The sequence below is a fragment of the Lepisma saccharinum genome, chromosome 7, assembly GCF_977018435.1.
Source record: "Lepisma saccharinum chromosome 7, izLepSacc3.1, whole genome shotgun sequence".
NCBI lineage: Eukaryota > Metazoa > Arthropoda > Insecta > Zygentoma > Lepismatidae > Lepisma > Lepisma saccharinum.
The window spans coordinates 71,893,463-71,912,557 of record NC_139235.1 but is presented as its reverse complement, the minus strand read 5'-3'; the positions used below and the strand labels follow the sequence as shown (position 1 = coordinate 71,912,557).

Sequence of the window (19,095 nt, the reverse complement as noted above, 5' to 3'; positions counted from 1 at the left end):
TTTAGCCTCAAGATTCTGAAATTGCAAAACTAAGTCTGACTCATGAGTCTGGAGTCCCATGTTCGACTGTAATTGATCAAGGTCTTGTTGTAGTGCATTTAATCTTTCCTCGATCTCCCGATTAGCCTGAGAATAACTTATGTCAACATGACCATTGACCGTGCACTGCAACGGGATAGCTTGCTGAGTCGGCATGTATGCTCGACTCGATTCAGAACACGACAGAGCTTTCATTGTCTCACATTCAGTTTCTAGAATTTTACGTTTTTGCACAAGATATTTGAATTGTTCAACATGTTTCAGGTCTCGTAACATTTCATGCACTGAATCATATTCCCTGTTATAAACTTCTTTCATAAAGTTAGGTTGTAAACCCCCGCTTATTTGCTTAATTTGCTCCCTAATGTCCATGGCAGGATCTAATTTTAATAATAATAACTGTTTTTCTCTCACATATTTTGAAACAGGTTCATTTTCCTGATGGAAGCGTAATCTGATTTGTTCTTCTAATTGAAAAGTATCCCCCGGTTCCGTAAATCCTTCCACAATTTTAGTTTTTAAAGTTACAGAATCTATATCCCGTGCTTCCTGAGTTCGACTCCAACTATTGAACCATTCCAGTGCTGAATCACCCAAAAATACCGGTAGCATTTGCCTTTGCTTTGAGTCATTCCACTCATTAAGAATAGCTAAACTTTCAAATTTATCAATGAATTTTAATACATCCTCGTGAATGTTACCTTGAAACTGGATAGTTTCGAGAATGTCGGGGTGGATAAATCTAGATTGCGCCATGATTCTATGATTAGCCTATGCGCAGCAAAAATGCTTGATTAGCTTAAAATTAGCACTAAGTTGCTTGTTTTCTTTTCTCATCTCCCCGTAACTTTGACAGGACATTATTAGCAATTCAATTGTTTACTCTCCCGGAAATTTGATAAGTTAGGTTCAACCATCGCGTAACAGAGTGACGACAGTACCGAGCACATCTTTAAAATATTTAACCAACCTTTATGCAACATCCTAATGTTAATTCTCATCTTTTTACAAGCCAATCGCCGAATAACCTAGTTAAAACTCTACTCTTATTTATTTGCGCCTTACCGCGTAGCGTATTGCTAGGCCTACCTTTTGCTTTCTTTTCTTTATATTTGGTAATAATTGATTATTAACACAACGTGAAGCGCTAACAAGTGAAAATTCCGGCGCCATATCGCACGTACGTAATTTGAAAAGCTAGAAGGCTCTATTATTATCATCATATTTCGGGATGAAATAGATGAAAATCGCAGTATATCACGTACTGCAGTGTTTTCTCATCGCATTTGCAAAAAAAATGGATGAGAAGCCCAAAGCACGTCCACCACGTAACGCAATGTCCATCTTAGTGTTATCAAGTGATAGCCACGGCGGCCATTACAACATAGATGTTGGGCTCCGCCCTCCAGTGATTATGACACCGACAGACTGATTACGTGCAGACAACATTGCTTACGCTAACCAAAACATTTTTTTTCTTCGAAAGAAACGTGTGTTTGTTTGGTTACCTTGTTTTTACGGCCAAGTACATAAACAGTTAAGACTTATCACATTACTTATGGCCTGTTACCGCATCTGCACTTGAGATAATCATACAATTTTAATTTTGTTAATTTTTGGGTTTTTGGCAGGGAAAATATGGTTTATTTTATTTTGTTTTATTTCCTTCTCTACTTTTTAATTAAAAAAATCCAACTTCTAAGGATAGATCAGCATGGGTATTTCGAATATGAATTTCAATTTGGGAATTTTTTTCCCAAGGGAGGTATCGTAACAGGTTCCCCTGATTAGAGAAAAGTAGCAAGCCAAAAGCAATAACCTCCTTCGTCGGCCGTTACTCCCTCAAGCATTCAAAGAATGCTAAGTCAGTATCAAATCTATCTTCCTGGTTGATTGAAAGTAAGTTGCTAATCAACTGGTATTAGGGAGAAATAACCAGGTGGTGGAAGAAAGGATAAGTTAGAGTGTAACGGGCGACTTGGCGTCTTTTGCTTTGGAACGAGGAACGAGAAAGATCGGGGAGCTTGAGCGAGTCTGCATAGAGCACTTCTAGGAGTTTTCTCCGAGGAACTCTTCATCATCGAATAGACAGGTAACATCCTTCTCTAACCATGTTGATCTAAACTGGAAGATATAAACACAAATTCTTAGTGTTGTGCCATTTCAAGTGTGATAAGTAACCTCTCGCCTATTACCATCAAGTTATCTGCCAAAGGCGAGTGCTCACTAGTGAGGATGAATGAATGACGAAGCTACATCACCCAAGCATAATGGTTAGGATTCTGGTAAGATCCCAACGAGCAACAGTTCGTTACGTGGTCGAGGTGCTGGGATTTTCATTTATTTCACCAGGAAGTAAATGAAAATTGAAAGGATAGGTTCATCAACAGTGCATTACGTGCTGCGTTTGGGATCGAACCAAGAACCTCTAGATTGAATTGGGTGATGTAGTTATTTCTCATTCATCTCACAGATGGTTATCACTCGCTTGGCCTAAATGTGATAAATGCAAGAGGTTACATTTATAGGAATGGCGATAGAAATTAACTTAGGTTAGATATGGGTTTTATACTCTCCATGACTGAACCGATACGGATTCGTTTAGAAAAGGATAGTACTTGCCTTACAAATAGATGAAGATTGTTCCTATATTTGTCCTCTCAAATGTCACTTGTCTGACCTCCCTGTCAGACATCGATTCAATCACACACCATCGTCCAATAATCGTTCTCCACTTTGCTTCTCTCTCACAATCCGCAGTCCTTACTCTCTCCTCGTATTCTCGGCAACTGATCACACCTCCTGACAATTCCAACACTCATGCCACATACGCCTTCCAAGTCAATCACCCGACCTTTGCCTGATTACTTATTCAGCATTCCTATCTCTGCTACCTGCTATGCTAAGACTTTATACTTCTTACCCAATACCTTGGGTACGATACGGTGCATACATTCGGCTTTACGAATAATAAAGAGTGAAAGTACACCGAGATAGGAAGTTTCTAATTTATACGGCGCCGTCACCTTGTAATCAACGGGCGCCCTGTTTGATGCCCGGTGGGCGTATATACAAACCCTGCAGCAATATGTGGCTTCTGATTGGCTGTCATTCTGGAAGTTAATGCAGTGTTTCTTCAAGGCAGGTTTGAAACTGACAGTGTAGTAGATTTCAGAGATCCATCCCAACAATATAAGAAACACCCTCAAACTGAGGTCAATTTTCTAGTACATTTTTTAAATTAATGCTTTGAAAGAGAGGAAATCAGAACTCTCCTTGAAGTGAATGGATTTCTTATTTAGTATATTCCAAGTTCCATGATATGAAATTTCTCCTTTAATTCTTTCTTTGAGACGCACCAACATTATTATTTTCGATGGCTTCATATTGATTTTTATCACTTGAAAACTATCCAATTCTTAACAGTTTTCTTATTCAATTGTATATTTCTTAGCATAATTTCGACAATTTGATTAAAAAAGGTAAAGTGTTCCCCTGTGCATAGCACCACGCCATGAAGGCGTATAGGGGGTGTGGGGGTAACGCCCCACACTTTCTTGATCCGGTCGTGAGTGGGACAATTTGATTACAAATATTATTCCTAAATAATCAGGAGTCTGATCTTTCCATATTTATCCTGTCAAACAGTCAAACAAGGAATGACGGACAAGGAACGTAAACACTTCCGGTGCGCACAGCCAATAAGAGAGCGTTATATACATCTGGTTCTGCAGCAATTTAGGGTTTGTAAATACGCCCCGGTGGAGGCACATAGGGGTTGGGATCCCACTTTAAACTGTAGGTCAAGTCTCAATTAGCCCATCTGAGCATAAAAGTGGACTTACAAGTAAGAAAAAGTCAAAACTTACTTTGGGATCAAATGTCTCTGTTATTTGTGGATTTTGGGCCCTGAAGCACATTTTATATTTCACAAAACATCGAAATCTATTACTTACAGAGACACACTTCTCGAAGGGCGAAAGGGGGGGTAGAGTGAGTTAAGGGCCCCACTTTATGGTTTAAATCTTGTTATTAAAGAAGTGGGAGGCTATTTTTGTAGGTTTCGATTTAGAATTATACTACTACTACTACTTCAACAATGATATGGAAAGGTTGAACCCACAAACTACCTCTAGGAACACACTTGTTTTTTTACAAAAAAAAAAAATCTCTGTTACTAACGTAATAAACAGATCGCTATATGAACCAGTTACATCAGAGAAACCCGCTGTTTCCGTATCGTAAAGCAATCCGGGTGGCTGTCTGTTCGGGCCGAGGAAACTTCTTCATTTGCTTGTGGCGGGAGGCAGGAATTCCTCTCCGCTTAAAATAACAACCAAAACAAAAAACGGTGCCAAAGGACAGAGCCTGACTCTCATCACCTGCCGATGGAGAAGGTTGTGCTTTGCATTGTGGGCATGTACACTCACCCACAAAGGTACGTGGATGGGTACGTAAAACTGTCCACCGCTACCGTACGGTTCAAGGTCAAGGTTCCGTTCTCCAGTCATGGCCAGAATCGTGATCGAGTTAGGTTTATGCGCATCGCTGTGACGTCACTTCCGCTAAATATGTGAGAAACTTTGTATCTTGGTGGCAAAAGGGAGACTTTTTTATTGTTGAGAGATTTTTTCACGTCGATCTCGTGTCGTATATATGGAAATAACAGTGGTGCCCGCAGAGGGGGCAGGGCGACTCTTGCTCCCGACGAGATATCTGGAAAAAGCCCATGTAATTCGAATGGTGTAGTGATCTTTTATTGTATATTTTCTGTGATTTACAGGCTGTAAGGTACAGCAATTATCTGCCATATCCAACAAAATAACGAGAGAATATTTTCACCAGACATTAGAATCATGTTGACTGTCGCAGGACGACGAAAAGGCAAGATCTGACCTTGACAATTCACACGTCGCCATTTTTATTTTATTATAGTATTCTTCATTGACAGTATTACAGTAACAACATTGAACAAAGGCAGGGACGGCGCTACAGGGGGACTAGGGGGGCTGAATCTCCCCTAAATCAGACCTCAGCCCCCAGTAGCCCCCTTAGATTTCTGTAGTACAGAAGATGCACTTCGGCCGAAAACGTATAAAAGCAAAATTTACATTTTCCATTATAAAACTTCCACTGTGACAAGTACAATGTCCAAGTACATATTCTAGTTCGGTTAGATCGCAATTACTTTATTACGATGTGTTCTGAAATCAATGGGCCATTGGTCATTCGATACTAAGTAATTTGCCAATCAGGAGTCGCCAAACTTCCTACGAAATCTGTTCCCTGCCTGGAAGATGGACGTATTAAGTGGCGGTGAGATTGTTCTTTGATTGTTGATGGCTAAATGTGTACAATTATTAGTCTCTGAAAATCGTATCACTGTATTTCGGAATAGGTCTAACAGGTGTGACAAATTATTTTTTATAAGTATGACTACGTTCAAAATCTAAAGATGCGTTATGTTTCCTTTCTGTTTGTTAGTTCCTCATTGGAGTACCGACAATTGCATGAGAGTTAGAAATGCTCTCTCATTGATTTCATCGTTATATCTATTCTAAGTAACTAACTCTCCAGTATTCTTAAACCCGAAGGTTTATGCCTGCAGCAAAACAAGCCTATCCTTATCGCTGCAAATATTCGAGAGGGAGAAATACGAAGTTAAAGAATCGAGGAGTGCACAAACTACCTAATTCCTAAATGCTAAACATTGGAAATATTAAAATTGGCTTCCCAACCCCCAGAGTCTAGCGATAAATTTCCTGCCTTGATATCAATGGGTTCCGGGCCCAATTCAAATTGTATTTATTAAGGGTGAGGTTCAGCCTGTGGCTGTTCGATCCCCGGTGGAGGTAACATTTCATTAAGTTGTTCAGATTCCACTAGAAGAGCTTCCCCAATGGCCAACGTCGTCGCCTTGTAATGAAGGGGTCCTGAGTTTGATACGCGGTAGTGGCATATTGCATAGTGGTTCGGATACCACTTTAAACTGTAGGTATGGTCCCGATTAACTTATCTGTGAATGAAGTGGACTTCAAAAAATAATTCAATTCAATTCCACTAGAAGCTACCTGTAACCCTCATTCCGATTAGTCTCTGTGCAGGCTTGGGCAATTTTCTTGATCGCAGTTCTAGTCCTACATGTTAATTAATGATTATTTGGGGCTATATGAATTAATTTTGTCCAGAAAGTTTTAGATACATTACTGTAAAACTGTGAGACTCCAAAAATATATATAATTTGTCAGGTTAGCAAATAATTGCTGCAGTACCACCATAGTGGACAAAGTAGATTCCGTGCAGAAGAAGTAGTCTTTGAAGCACTTCTAAAATTATTGGTCCAATTCTGTTCAGTATTTATGCATAATATATTCTGAAATAAAATTGAAATCTTCAGCAGTTATTTTCACCAATTAAAATGCCCACTGTAAGAATTGCAACTATATTCATTGCTTTTATGTCAATGTATTTGTACTGGAGTTGAAATTGTATTGGGTTCCTTGAATGTGACACCTCTTAAGTGTTAAGTATTTAACTCACATCCTCCACATTTTAGCCCGAAGTTCTGAATTCCAGTCGTTGAACAAGAAAAAGTAAGATATTTCATCATGGCAGAGAAATTAACACACTTTCTATTCAAGGGTGGTATTGTTTATATGATGCCTACTTTATTAAGATAGTGCCGCTTTTCTGAAGCACGAAAAACTACAATCTTTCGCCGCCTCATACTGTTGTGATTTGGACAGTTTAGAGTTATGGCACACTGAGGCAGGAAGGAACTCAAAATGAAGACCCTTCAGCAGCTGCTTGCAATGGTTGAAATATTGAAAATTGCCTTTTACGAACTTTATAAGCTCCGTGATATTGAAATGTGCAAACCTTCATCAACGGCTGCTTGCGGTAAATCAAGTGTTATCTTTCGTAATCGAATTGGCAACGAGAGGTTTAGTGCTCAATCTATTCTGTCCTTTGAGAAAGAGCTTGCAAAATCTTTGGATTTAAACAAGGTTGTAGCTGCTCATAAAAAACGAAGTATCTTATCGTAGTTTCTTGCTGTGGTTATTTTCTTATTTGAACAAAAATGAACTCGCACTCTTTGCATAGAAAGAGTGTTACGTGTCAGACCCGTATCCAGGATCCAGATCCAGATCCAGATCCGTGCTTATCTCATTATCTCTCTCTCTCTCTCTCTCTCTGTGTGTATGTGTGTATATATATATATATATATATATGCACAGTGTCGGCTATTTGGGGTGACCTGGGGGCAGTTGCCCCCGTACTATGATACCTTAATGCTTGTCTACCAGGAGAAAATAACTGTCCTTGCCCCCCTCCGCCCTCAACCCCAGTTTTGGCACCCAATCACCTGGTAGCCAGTAGCGGTGATTGGGTGTCAAAACTGGGGGGCACGGACAATTTGACCATGCCCTCGAATCGCCGCCACTGCTTGTTGCAGTGCATCAATGGTTATAAAACTAAAAGTGCTTCTGGAGACTGCCTCTCTATCCAACAAACACATTTATTTATGCAAGAACAAAATTGAAATTTTTACAAGTTTGAAAAATCGTCGATGTTATTTTCGTAGCTTTTTATAGGGTCACATTTAAAAATTTCATGGCTCCAGGGGGGTGGGCATGGCCCCCACGTCCCCTCTCCTGGGTTCTGGTCTGTTACGTGTAGTATTTATACATATATCCAGCGAGTTGATAATGAGTGTAGTTTTTATTGTGTATTTTGTTTACTGTTCATATGAATAATAAGTACGCGAAAAGAAAAAGAATAGAAAACAATACAATTATTCTATTTTATTTGACATAAAAGATTCGTGCCTATGGGACAAAATGCAACATAACATCTCAGTGATGTATCTGCGGATCTGACTGTAAAATATGTCGCTGGTAAAATTATACGGTAGTAAAGTATTACGTAATTACCTTTTAGCCGGTATTAGTTAGCCCCCGAGAATTTGACTCCGAAATCTGTACCCCCCACTTATTTTAGGCTCGCGCCGTCACTGAACAGAGGTAGAAGTTAGATTATTTTCATAACAACTCCAGCTGACCACGCTAGTCCAGTTAGTGAGCTTACCAACAGTCCAGAGCGCGAGAAACAGGGATAGCAATAGGTGCTGGGTAGAGATGACGCCAGCGGCTCGTTTGTTGATTGGCTTCTCCGGGACTTATGACTCGCTCCAAACCTGCCAATGCAAAATAGCCAGAGATATTACGAAAGTAATCTCACTCTACCATGATGGAGAACAGATTAATTGGTGTCTGTCTGATATCTGTGCATTGTGAAAAATAACAAAAAGACAAAGAACTAACTGTTCATCAACAAAGTGATAGATGTTTGTGGAAAGAATGCAAGAGGAGTACATTTTCTTTTTAAGTAGGGGAGACAAGTCTGAACTTGTCAACAAGTCAATTTCAATAATAATAATAAAAAAAATGAAACATGTTTCTATAACTGCAGGGCAAGATATTAAATCTTACTCTACACCCCATGAGAAAAAAAATCTGTGTGTCCTTGGTAACTAGCGACCCCCCCGCGTTATACGAAGGTTTGTTTTTCACATGATAGAATACATAGAAATTACTAATCCAAAACCTAATGCTATAGTGGAACCACAAGGAAAGAAACCTGCGCAGAACCTCACCGCGCTGGCGGATGGGGGAAAGGACAGGGGGAAGGAGCCTTCAGCGCGGCTCACGTCAGTGTTGCCAGACCTATTGATTTCTCGGGAGAATTCCTTAATAAACTATTGCTATGGAACCTCCAACGGCCTGCTCAAAAACACGTTTCCTGCTCATCTTACTTGAACATGGAGGGGAGAGGTAGAGTGGAACTCCTCTCAGCCATGAAGAGTGCTGTTTGAAATGTGAAATTATGCCAAACGATACTCAATTGTGCTAGGACATTATTATTATTGTATTACTATTAATACATTACTACTTTTAGATGGTTGTATTTTATCCCATACGAAAATCTATTTCTATTTTAGTTATTTTACGTCGCTTTTGTGTCTCTACGGGTAAGTACGACAATATGGATGAATGAAAAACTGATGAAATGGATGAAGTGACACGAACACAGTGAAACGTCCTTGATTTACTAGGTAGGAACACTGACTTCGTAGCGTGGTCAAATTATTTTATACGTGTATGTATATATATGTGTGCATGTGTGTGGGTGTGGGTGTTGTGTGTGTATTTCTAGCAGATGGGGAAGATAGGTGGCACCCTAGCATAAGCGTTGCTATCTTGAATTATTATTTTGGAAGACATGCTGTCTAATTCACCAAACATAAACGTAATGCATTTTTTCATTATGGTTCAGGACGCATGCCCACCCCTAACGATAGCTGTACACCGAACACCAGCAGAAGGCAAATTAATTTGTTATTGCTAGCATTCGACTTGAAAGATTGTGGAAAATGAATGTTGACATAAAAGTACCTATTATTTCAGTCACAGTAATTTACATCCATTATTATAATAGGGATGTGGGAACGTGATAATTTGAAACTCAAGTGGTGTTTTCTGAGAGGGCAACATTATTACGGGGTAATATGCCTCATTTACCCGCCTGATAAAAATACATTGTTTCCCCCTCGCTGGAAAAAAATCTGTGGACGTCCCCTTGCCACCCAGTGCGCACACCTATGCAGCCCCCGGGAATGTTGTTCATCCGCTACTATTAGATCATCGGATTTTGTAGCAGATCTTCTGGTTTCCCAATTAACAATCTTCCGATTTTTTGAAGTCTGACCTGGCAACACTGCCCCGAGTACCGATAACGGCAGGGAAGATGCACGAACGCTTTTGACGGAAGGTTTTTTCCTTGTGGTCGAGCTGTAACTTATGACTAAAAAAAATATCCATGGATCGAATGAGTAGCACATAATTAAGCATTAGTTCTGTTCAGTACAATATCGGTGGGTATCAGAAATTAGTATTCATGTCAATAATTACAAAGCATTAGTTCAGCATAATGTCAGTTGGTTTGAGAAATTAGCATTCGCAAGAAAACAGGCATGTTCATTGGTACATTTATGTAAATATCCGTAAGACACAAGGTTATCGAGACGTATACTACACACAGTGCCATCTTTTGTTCATAATATAAGGATTTTCATGTATTTCTAGAGTTTTGGGCTGTAAACGTGTTAAAATATAGAGAGTTTAATACCTCTTCCCTCATCTTTAGAGGTTGACTTAAGGTGCTTACGTCATAAGAGCTGTGCGTTGATTCGTCAGTGAGTGAGGATAAACTCTGTTATATATTAAGATAGCTACAATATAAACACTAAAATAGAAAATAGTAAGTAGGGTAGTTAGGGGGAAATCGGATCATGGGGAAAATCGGATCGGCCGAAAACAACTCAGTCGTGCAGACACAAGAACTGAAGTTTGTGCGTTATTTCTGTGTGCATTGTGTTGCTACGTCTCAGAAGAAATGGAAATTGCCGGAACCCATTGTTTGTTTGGCGCCAGAAGAGTTCCAGATTACATTGTTTGAAGTAGTGTATTTTTGTGACGACAAAAAACAGCAAATGTAAGTTTTCATTGTCGTGGAATAAGCTTATTTTCATTGCTTGTTAAGTATATTTGATTTTCAGTTGTAACATTTCATTGAATTAAGCATGCCCTACCAGATGTTGTGATAATTTTAAACAAAGTACATAAATTAGTGCAAACAAAAATGAATGTTTTGAATAAGGTGTATGTCGAGGTAAATAGGATCATTCAAATTCTCCCATGTGTTTGATTGCTTTGAAATAACTGGAGGGATCCAGTATTTATATTTTCATAAATCAGTCTGTCTATGGTCATCAGCAGCCTAATATGTAACACAACATGTGTAGGACGTATATGTGTATGCTTTAATGTAGGCTATACTTTTTGTTTCAGATGCCTCGAAACTACGTTCGGAAAACTGCTCATGGTCCTAATAGTTCCTGGTCAGTTGTTGCTATGGAAGAAGATGTCGCTGCTGTTAGAGGACAATATTCAATACGGAAAGCTTCAGACGTGTTTGATAAAAGAAAATCTATTCCTTCACTTCGTCTGACATCAGTTGAAAATTATCCTTATCTCAGCCCTGGGGATAAGAGGAAGAATGAGAAGGATAAGAGACAGGTTAAGCAAGGAGGAAAACTCGCATCAAAAAGTGCGAACAACGAAGCGTAGAGGAGTGGATTCTGCCGTATTTTGTACTACCATGAAAAAAGTCACCAGGCTGGAGATTGGATACAGTGCCCGGCTTGTAAAGAGTGGTTCCATGAACGCTGTGTAAACACCTTTGGAAAAAAGCAGTTCATTTGTGGTATTTGTTTATCAACATCTGTGTGATTCGATTTACCCGACAGCTGATCCGATTTACCCCGCTCAGGTGGGGGAAATCGGATCATTGCTTCACTTGCATTAAAGTTATAATATCTGGGTAAATATTACGAAATCAAAGTAATTTCTATATTAGTCTATTAGCTGAAGGGTTGCTTGTTTTTATGCATATAATTTCAATTGTAATAAAGGCACTGATATCGCATAAATAGAGTTTTTTTAAAACAAGTGATCCGATTTCCTTCTACCTACCCTAATTAATATTTAAATGGACAGCCAAGTAATTACATTGACTCCAAGCACTATACGTGGTGATTCACTAAAAGCGTGCAAAAAGGAAACATGAAATAGGAGATGCACCACTGAATGGTTTGAGATAGGGAGAAGCGAACAGAGATACGGAGTACCGCCTCACTTCAGTGTCCGCAACCATCTGGATGCTACCTTTCCTGTTCGTTAGATTGGATTGAGGCGCTCCATTCCCTGGCCTGCGAGGTCACCCGACCTGAATCCACTCAATTTTAATATCTCAAATCACTTGTTTACGGACATGGAATCAGTTGCAGGATTCTCGCCACCTGTGATGCGATCCACAACACGCCAAGGATATTTGAAAGGGTGCGGCAGAATCTCGTAAGTCACTCTCATGCCTGCATTGTGATTGAAAGAACTGTTGTGAGGTATCTAATTGTATTTTGTTAACACTGGTTCGTCAATGCCACGATACTAGTTTCGAAATGTACAAGATGTAACACACAAGCGTTAAGCAAAGTCCATAAATGTCGACCCTCATTGTTCATCAACAAACAGTGTCACTATCTGTTCATACACATCACGTTTGTCCATGGCTCGAAAGCTCTCGAAGCTCCCAGTCTTCCTCCCACAATCCTACCTAGAGGTGTGGATATCTTCAATCGGTAATTTGGTGACGTGGGTTCAGCACGTCGAACCCTCAGCCGTTACAGGAGATATCCGTGACCGTCTTACGCTACTCGCTCGTAGCTCCCCAATTTCCTCACGATGGTGGGTTGCCACTGGTCCTATACACAACCCAGAGACTGAACCAAGGTGGACTCGAACCCATGCCGTCCCGCAGTCAGAGCCCAAAGCACAGCGCCTTACACCGCACGGCATATATTAAAGTTAACACAACTAATTTGTAGCTCAAGTCATTCGTTAAAAGGCCACGCAGCATACTGTAGATGTCTGATTAGAATTGGTGCCGAGAAAAAAAATCAGTAGCTTTGGAAATTCACATTTCGAGCGATTAATTTGATATACTCCATCCTAGCAGGGACGGCGCTACAGGGTGCTAGGGCGGGGGGTGGGGGGAGGTGTAGGGGGTAGGGAAAAAAATTCGCGCAGAATTTCCGGAGAGAAGCCACGCTGATATTTTGTAGCATATTATACATACGTTATTCATTTTTTATATTAACAAATATCTTCTGCTAACAGCAGAAGTACTATATTACTACAATAATTTGTGGATAATTTTGAAAATTATGTATACAGGGTGGCTCAAAAAGTCACTTAACGCCCTCGGTACAAGGTCACTGCAGCGTGCAACATGGAAATGGTAATGACCAATCGTTATCAGGCCAAGGCGATCGTGGATGTATCCGATTAAAATCTTGTGCAATGGCATGCAAACTTCTCTCCCTAGACGTCACTTTGATCTCGATTCATTACCGATGCGCTAAACAAATTTTAAGGCATTTTTCTAACACCTCGAAAAGGAGCAAATTGGTACAAGAATTCAGTCATAACTTTTTACTGGTTAAAGATACGTCGAACAAACCTTCACCATTGCATTTCTCGTGAAATTCTAGCCTGATTTGATACATCATATCACCCCCTTCCCATTTAAAATTCTGAATTTGAATTCAAGATGGCGGACATCAAGATGGCCGCCGACCGCGCGGGTGACGTGAATGTGGTTCCCCCTTGGCCTGTTAACGATTGGTCATTACCATTTCCATGTTGCACGCTGCAGTGGCCTTGTACCGAGGGTGTTAAGTGACTTTTTGAGCCACCCTGTAGAAATTAAAATTTGGTACACAAGACTTTTTGGAGCCTAATTTAAGATTTTGAGAACCTATTTTAGTATGTTTAGAACCTATTTTATGATTTTTAGGAACCTAAAAACACACTTTTTAGAATGGAAAAATCCGATGTCTGCTGATTAGTCATAAGGCGAAATGTGATGTAATCCTGGAAAGACGGTTACATTGCTGAGTGCAGCGGAATAGGTGGAAAATAAAAGGAATATAATATTAAGAAGCAGAGATATGACGAAAGTTATTGGAATCTACATAACGGACGGGATATCAACAAAAGACTTTGATCAGGAAAAGGAATTGGAATTGGAATTTCAGAGAGCAAGGCGTGCATTGTAGTGACTTCTCCTCCCCCTCCCTGCCCCCTCTGCCAGTCCCACCATCATCTTGGGGAGTCATCGCTGCCACACTGGTTCTTTTCTTCAGGTAATTCGTTCCCAGTTGCGATCTATTTTTAGACTGCCGCAGTGGTACGCTTATTCTCTCCTCGCGAGCAATTTCTCTTCAGACCTCTTCTTTCACACCTCTTGAGCAGTGTTGCCAACCAGCACTCTGAAAAAGTCACTAGCAATAGCGTAAAACTTCGATCATAACAACAGCACGCTTTGATTGATTGATTGTTTTGATCTATTTTACTTCGCTCTTTCTGCCATTTTTCTCTAATCTCGGCGATGAGGATGAGTGATGATATGATGAAATTGATGAAAGGATACTCAGAAAGAACATCCATGCCCAGACCTGGTTTCGAACCTGGGATCCCCTGGCGTAACAGTACCCGTTTGCAATATAGAACTTTTGTTGTGCATGCAGTGGAACGTCAGTGAACTTGCAATGGATAGAAATGTAAAACTTTGCGGGCAGATGTGTTGACGGTACCTTTGTAGAAGGCTATGTTCGTTTCAATTAATTTGATTGAATTTGGTTTATTTTTTTTCACTTGTCTGCCACTTTTGGCTAATCGCTACGTATATATTTCTTATTGGGTTGTAAAATATGCACATTATATTTCCAGCGTTATATCTTATACACGTTATATCTTATACACAGTATGTTGTTAGCATACACAGTATGCTAACAACATATTCATATGGTATATTTTTAGGAACCAGGACAATAAGACCATACCCTCGAATGTAGGCGGGAGGAGCCGGGCTTACTTCGGGGGTTCCCCCCTTATTACATGTATTGAATAGCTGTATATTTGTGTATGATTGTTGCTTATAGTTGATAATTGTCTAAATTATATGATAATGCAAATTCAGTATGTAATGTAATAATGTAATAAAGGGAATTATTATTAACATATTCTGTGTCCCTCCCAGAAAATAATTAAAGATCCGCCTATGAAGAGTGGACATATATAACTAGTCATGCGACTTCTGTACATTTATCGTTTCAAAATTGAGATTTTTATTTTTAGCCCATAAAGTATGGAAGTTTCCTGAGACTGAAATTGCATTCTTAAAAACTCTGGCGAATATAATATGCCTTTAACCCTTCAGTCAAGACAATTTTGATTTCCCTGTTTTTCGCTTAGACCATGATAAATTTCAATTATTCAGTTTATTAAAATATTCATATTTTAATGTAATAATAGTATAACAATAATAATAATTATTATTATCATTATATATACTGAATGATGACCTAAAATTTAATATTAACTGTTGAGTAACAAAAAAATTGTACAGGGTGATCCGTTTGGGTATGGATAAAATAAAATGGATGTTATTTTTTTTGGTCAAATGTAATTACCTGAAATATTGTATACAAAAGACTGAAAGTGGGAGTTTTCATTTTCATACACTTCTAAAAGTTTGGTACAGTTTTCAGTTCTCTACATGGCCTCCATTGCGAACTCTCCACAACTCACAACGGTGATTCAATTCATTCCACGTCTCGTGTAACATCTCTGAGGTGATTCTGTAGAAAGCCAGTGTGATATTGAGTTTCAAATCATCAATGTCTGTGGGTTTCTGTAATATTAACAAATGAAAATTATATTAAAGAGGAAATAAAAAGTAGGCTTAATTCAGGAAATGCATGTTACTTCTCTCTTCATAAACTTCTGTCTTCTCGTTTAATATCTAAGAAACTAAAAGTTAAAATATACAAAACAGTAATTTTGCCTGTAGTATTATATGGATGTGAAACTTGGTCCCTTACATTGAAAGAGGAACATAAATTGAGAGTATTTGAAAATAAGATCCTTAGGAAAATCTTTGGACCTAAAAGGGATGAGGAGAAGGTTACATAATTTAGAACTACATAATTTGTATTCATGTCCAGATATTATTAGAATAATTAAATCAAGAAGACTTAGGTGGGCAGGCAATGTGGCACGAATGGGAGAGGAAAGAGGAGTTTACAGGATTCTTGTTGGGAAACCTGATGGTAAGAGACCTGTAGGAAGGCCAAGACGAAGATGGAGGGACAACGTTGAGATGGACCTAAAGGAAATCGGTAGGGATGGAAAAGAGTATATAGAACTTGCTCAAGATATTGAAAGATGGAAGGCCTGTGTTGCTGCAGCCATGAACCTTCGGGTTTAAGAAGGCTAGGGAGTTAGTAGTTAGCTGTGGGTTTCTGAACAGACAGTGTCTGTAACGAAAACCAAGAAATTCCAGTTGAACTTGTGTAACACACTTACACTTAGCATACCAAAGGACACATTTAACTCGTTTCTGGTTCGTAAACGCCATTTTAACAATAACGAATCAGTTCAAACTTCATTGTTGCCAACACACTATAGCAAAATTCCCATGTTTCACGCACGAAAACACCAACAAGAAAATTTTCCTACTGTCACATTTACGTTTCTATTAATGTTTTATTTTATCCATACCCAAATGAATAACCCTGTAGTATTAATAAAAATTATAAGAATATTGTATTGTCCAAGTAATTGACAGTTTATTTTTCTCGAACCTTTGCCTATCGATCTCCGTGGCGTAGTGGTTAGAACAGCGCGCTACGACGCCAGGAGCCTCGGGTTCAAATCCCGGCCTGGGCATGGGTGAAAGTTGTGAGTGCACCTTCATCAATCATCATCATCTTCGCGATTAGCCAAAAGTGACAGAAATGCGAAGTAAAATATGGTATGCTAAGAGTTGCAAGCACAAACCAATCAATCAATCTATCGAACGTTTGCCACATAAAAATGCTCGTAAAAAGCTTCGGAACATTCCAGGGTGCTAAATCCTGGGGGGAAGGGGGATTTCCCCCACCAACAATCTTGACCTCAAAAATCGTCCCCACCAAAAAAATCCGGGGGGGGGAGAGTTTTTCTTATAACAAAAGATAAGCAAATACTTTCATTTTCAAATATACTTTACTAAGAATAATATCGAAAACACAAATTAGTGTAGTTGTGAGTATTGAATTTACGCACAATAAAAGTAAAACAAGAATGCAAGACAATAATAACTATGAAATCTAATTGATTTATATTAACATAAAGCACAAACTGAACAAAACTTACTAATAAAAAAAGCACTTCAACTATTTCATAATTTATAACATCTTTAACCAGTTAGTATAGGAATTAGTTAGCTGCTTTATAATATCTGTTAACCTATGTATAATAGTACTAACAAATTACTTTCCTTTATGTAATAATTAATAATATATATTTAATTGAGTAATTTATTTTTACTTTAAATAACATATATGTTATGTAATAATATAATATATGTATATCGTGTAATTTACACATGTGTTTAGTTTGTGGGGGAGGATGGTTTGATGAAGATTAAGAACTTTCTCCCCCCACCAGTTTTCAATGATTTCGCACCCTGGGACATTCCCTGGATTTCAGCGAAACTCAGTGCTGATGGAATATCGATTTGTCGAAATTGGTATTAAGATCACTTTGTCCTCAGACATGCGATAGCTCTTTTCAGTTCTTACGACGGGCGCTCTAGAAGCTGGCAGGGGGAGTGGGGAGCGGAGATTACGCAACAGACCAACCAGACAACAGCAGTGGCGCCGAGAGACACGACGCGGCCGAAAAAAGTACTACGTGAAACTCGTTCTACTGGCCTCTACGCTTTTCTTATCGTGCTGGATTGGTCGCTTCCCCGCTCCCCACTTCCTCTGGCAGCTTCTAGAGCGCCCGCCGTAAGAACTGAAAAGACCTATAGTCGGGACTGGAACTCTACCGGGATCGAACCTGGAACCACTAGATTACCATTCGACGGAGGGAGTTATTTGTGCCAGAGAGGGAGATGAAGCCTACCCTTTTATGTGCCTTCACAGTACTGTGTATTGCACAGGTGAGAGCTACTGAATTGACTTTCAAACTTACTAAACTGCAGTTTTAAAACTTTCTCGCAAAGCGTGCAAAGGCGAGGTTTAAAAATACACATCGCTCGAGACTGAAAGAAATTCAGTATTTTTTTGCCACCAGTGGTTTTATGTCTTCTAGGTTCCGGAGCATGCGAAAGCTTTTGCACGAAATTGCTTCCGAGGTGACTTCTAAGCGCTGACTGCGGACAGCGCCTAGTCACGAAAGAACTGCACGCGAAGTGTGGAACGCCCCAGTTGGAAAAATCCAGAGATTTCTTCACACGGCAGGGGGCACAGGATTAAAAATACAGCCACGCCCCCTGTGGCAGCACTGCCTCTTTATGTACATCAGTAGGGAGCGGAAGTTGATGACCGAAAAACTATAGGTATATGACCTATAGAATGTCCTAAAAAATGGGAAATAATGATGTAAAAAATGCAAAAAATGACCATTAAATTTGGTAGTTTCAGGTTAAAAATTGAAATAAAAAGGAAATTTAAAAAATCCAGCCTCTCCTTATCTGATCTTAAATCTGAGTTTGCCTCAGACGGACACCTGGTAGTTTCGCCCGACACAACAAAGACTGTCACCAGTTCAGCATTTCTTTTGCTCGTAAATTGCAATCCTGCGAGATAGGCCTATGTTCACCTTGGTGAAAAGACTTAAGAATATTACCATAATGAAAGAAGTGATAAAATATGACGAAACAAAATTGGCAAAAAATGCAAAAAAAATGCACTTTAAAATTACCTTTTTTGGGTTCTAGACGAAGTGTAATATTGTGTATATTTAAATGGCGTCGTGTCGGAGATGTCAGAAAAAAGATGACTTTTCATCAACTTCCGCTCCCTGTACATCAGTAACAAGATACCGATATACGAAAATTGTATTATCCTTGGTGACGTAAATTTCGACCTCTTGACCTCCAAACCGGAAGTACGAAATTACAAAGACACCATATCGTCTCTCAACCTATCAGCCTGTTCGTTAAAAGCCACACATCGTTCTCATCAAAGTGAAACGCTTATTGACCATATATTAACAACCAACCCACAAAAAATTCTAAATTTCGGACAATTTCCAGTCCCAGGTATATCGAAGCACGATCTTATTTTTCTTTCCTATTCTCTGAAAACATATAAATATAAACCAAAAGTAATCTCCTTCAGAGATTTTAAACGGCTTGATATTCGAGCCCTGAATATTGAAGCAGGAAACATGCCATGGCACCTCGTGTCCTCTTTTCAAACAGTTGACGAGAAAGTGAATCTCTTAAACTCCCTCATCCTTCATATTTACAACAAGCACGCGCCCGTGAAAAGAAAAAGAGTTTCGAGACCTCCCAGCCCGTGGATCACCCCCGAGATTC

The 19,095-nt window shown here is 39.3% G+C and overlaps 1 protein-coding gene across 2 annotated transcripts in view; it reads left to right on the top strand.

Moving 5' to 3' along the window:
- Window positions 1–19,095, top strand: part of LOC145989913 (voltage-dependent calcium channel gamma-7 subunit) — a 131,017-nt gene that overhangs the window by 97,146 nt on the left and 14,776 nt on the right. The window lies entirely within an intron of this gene.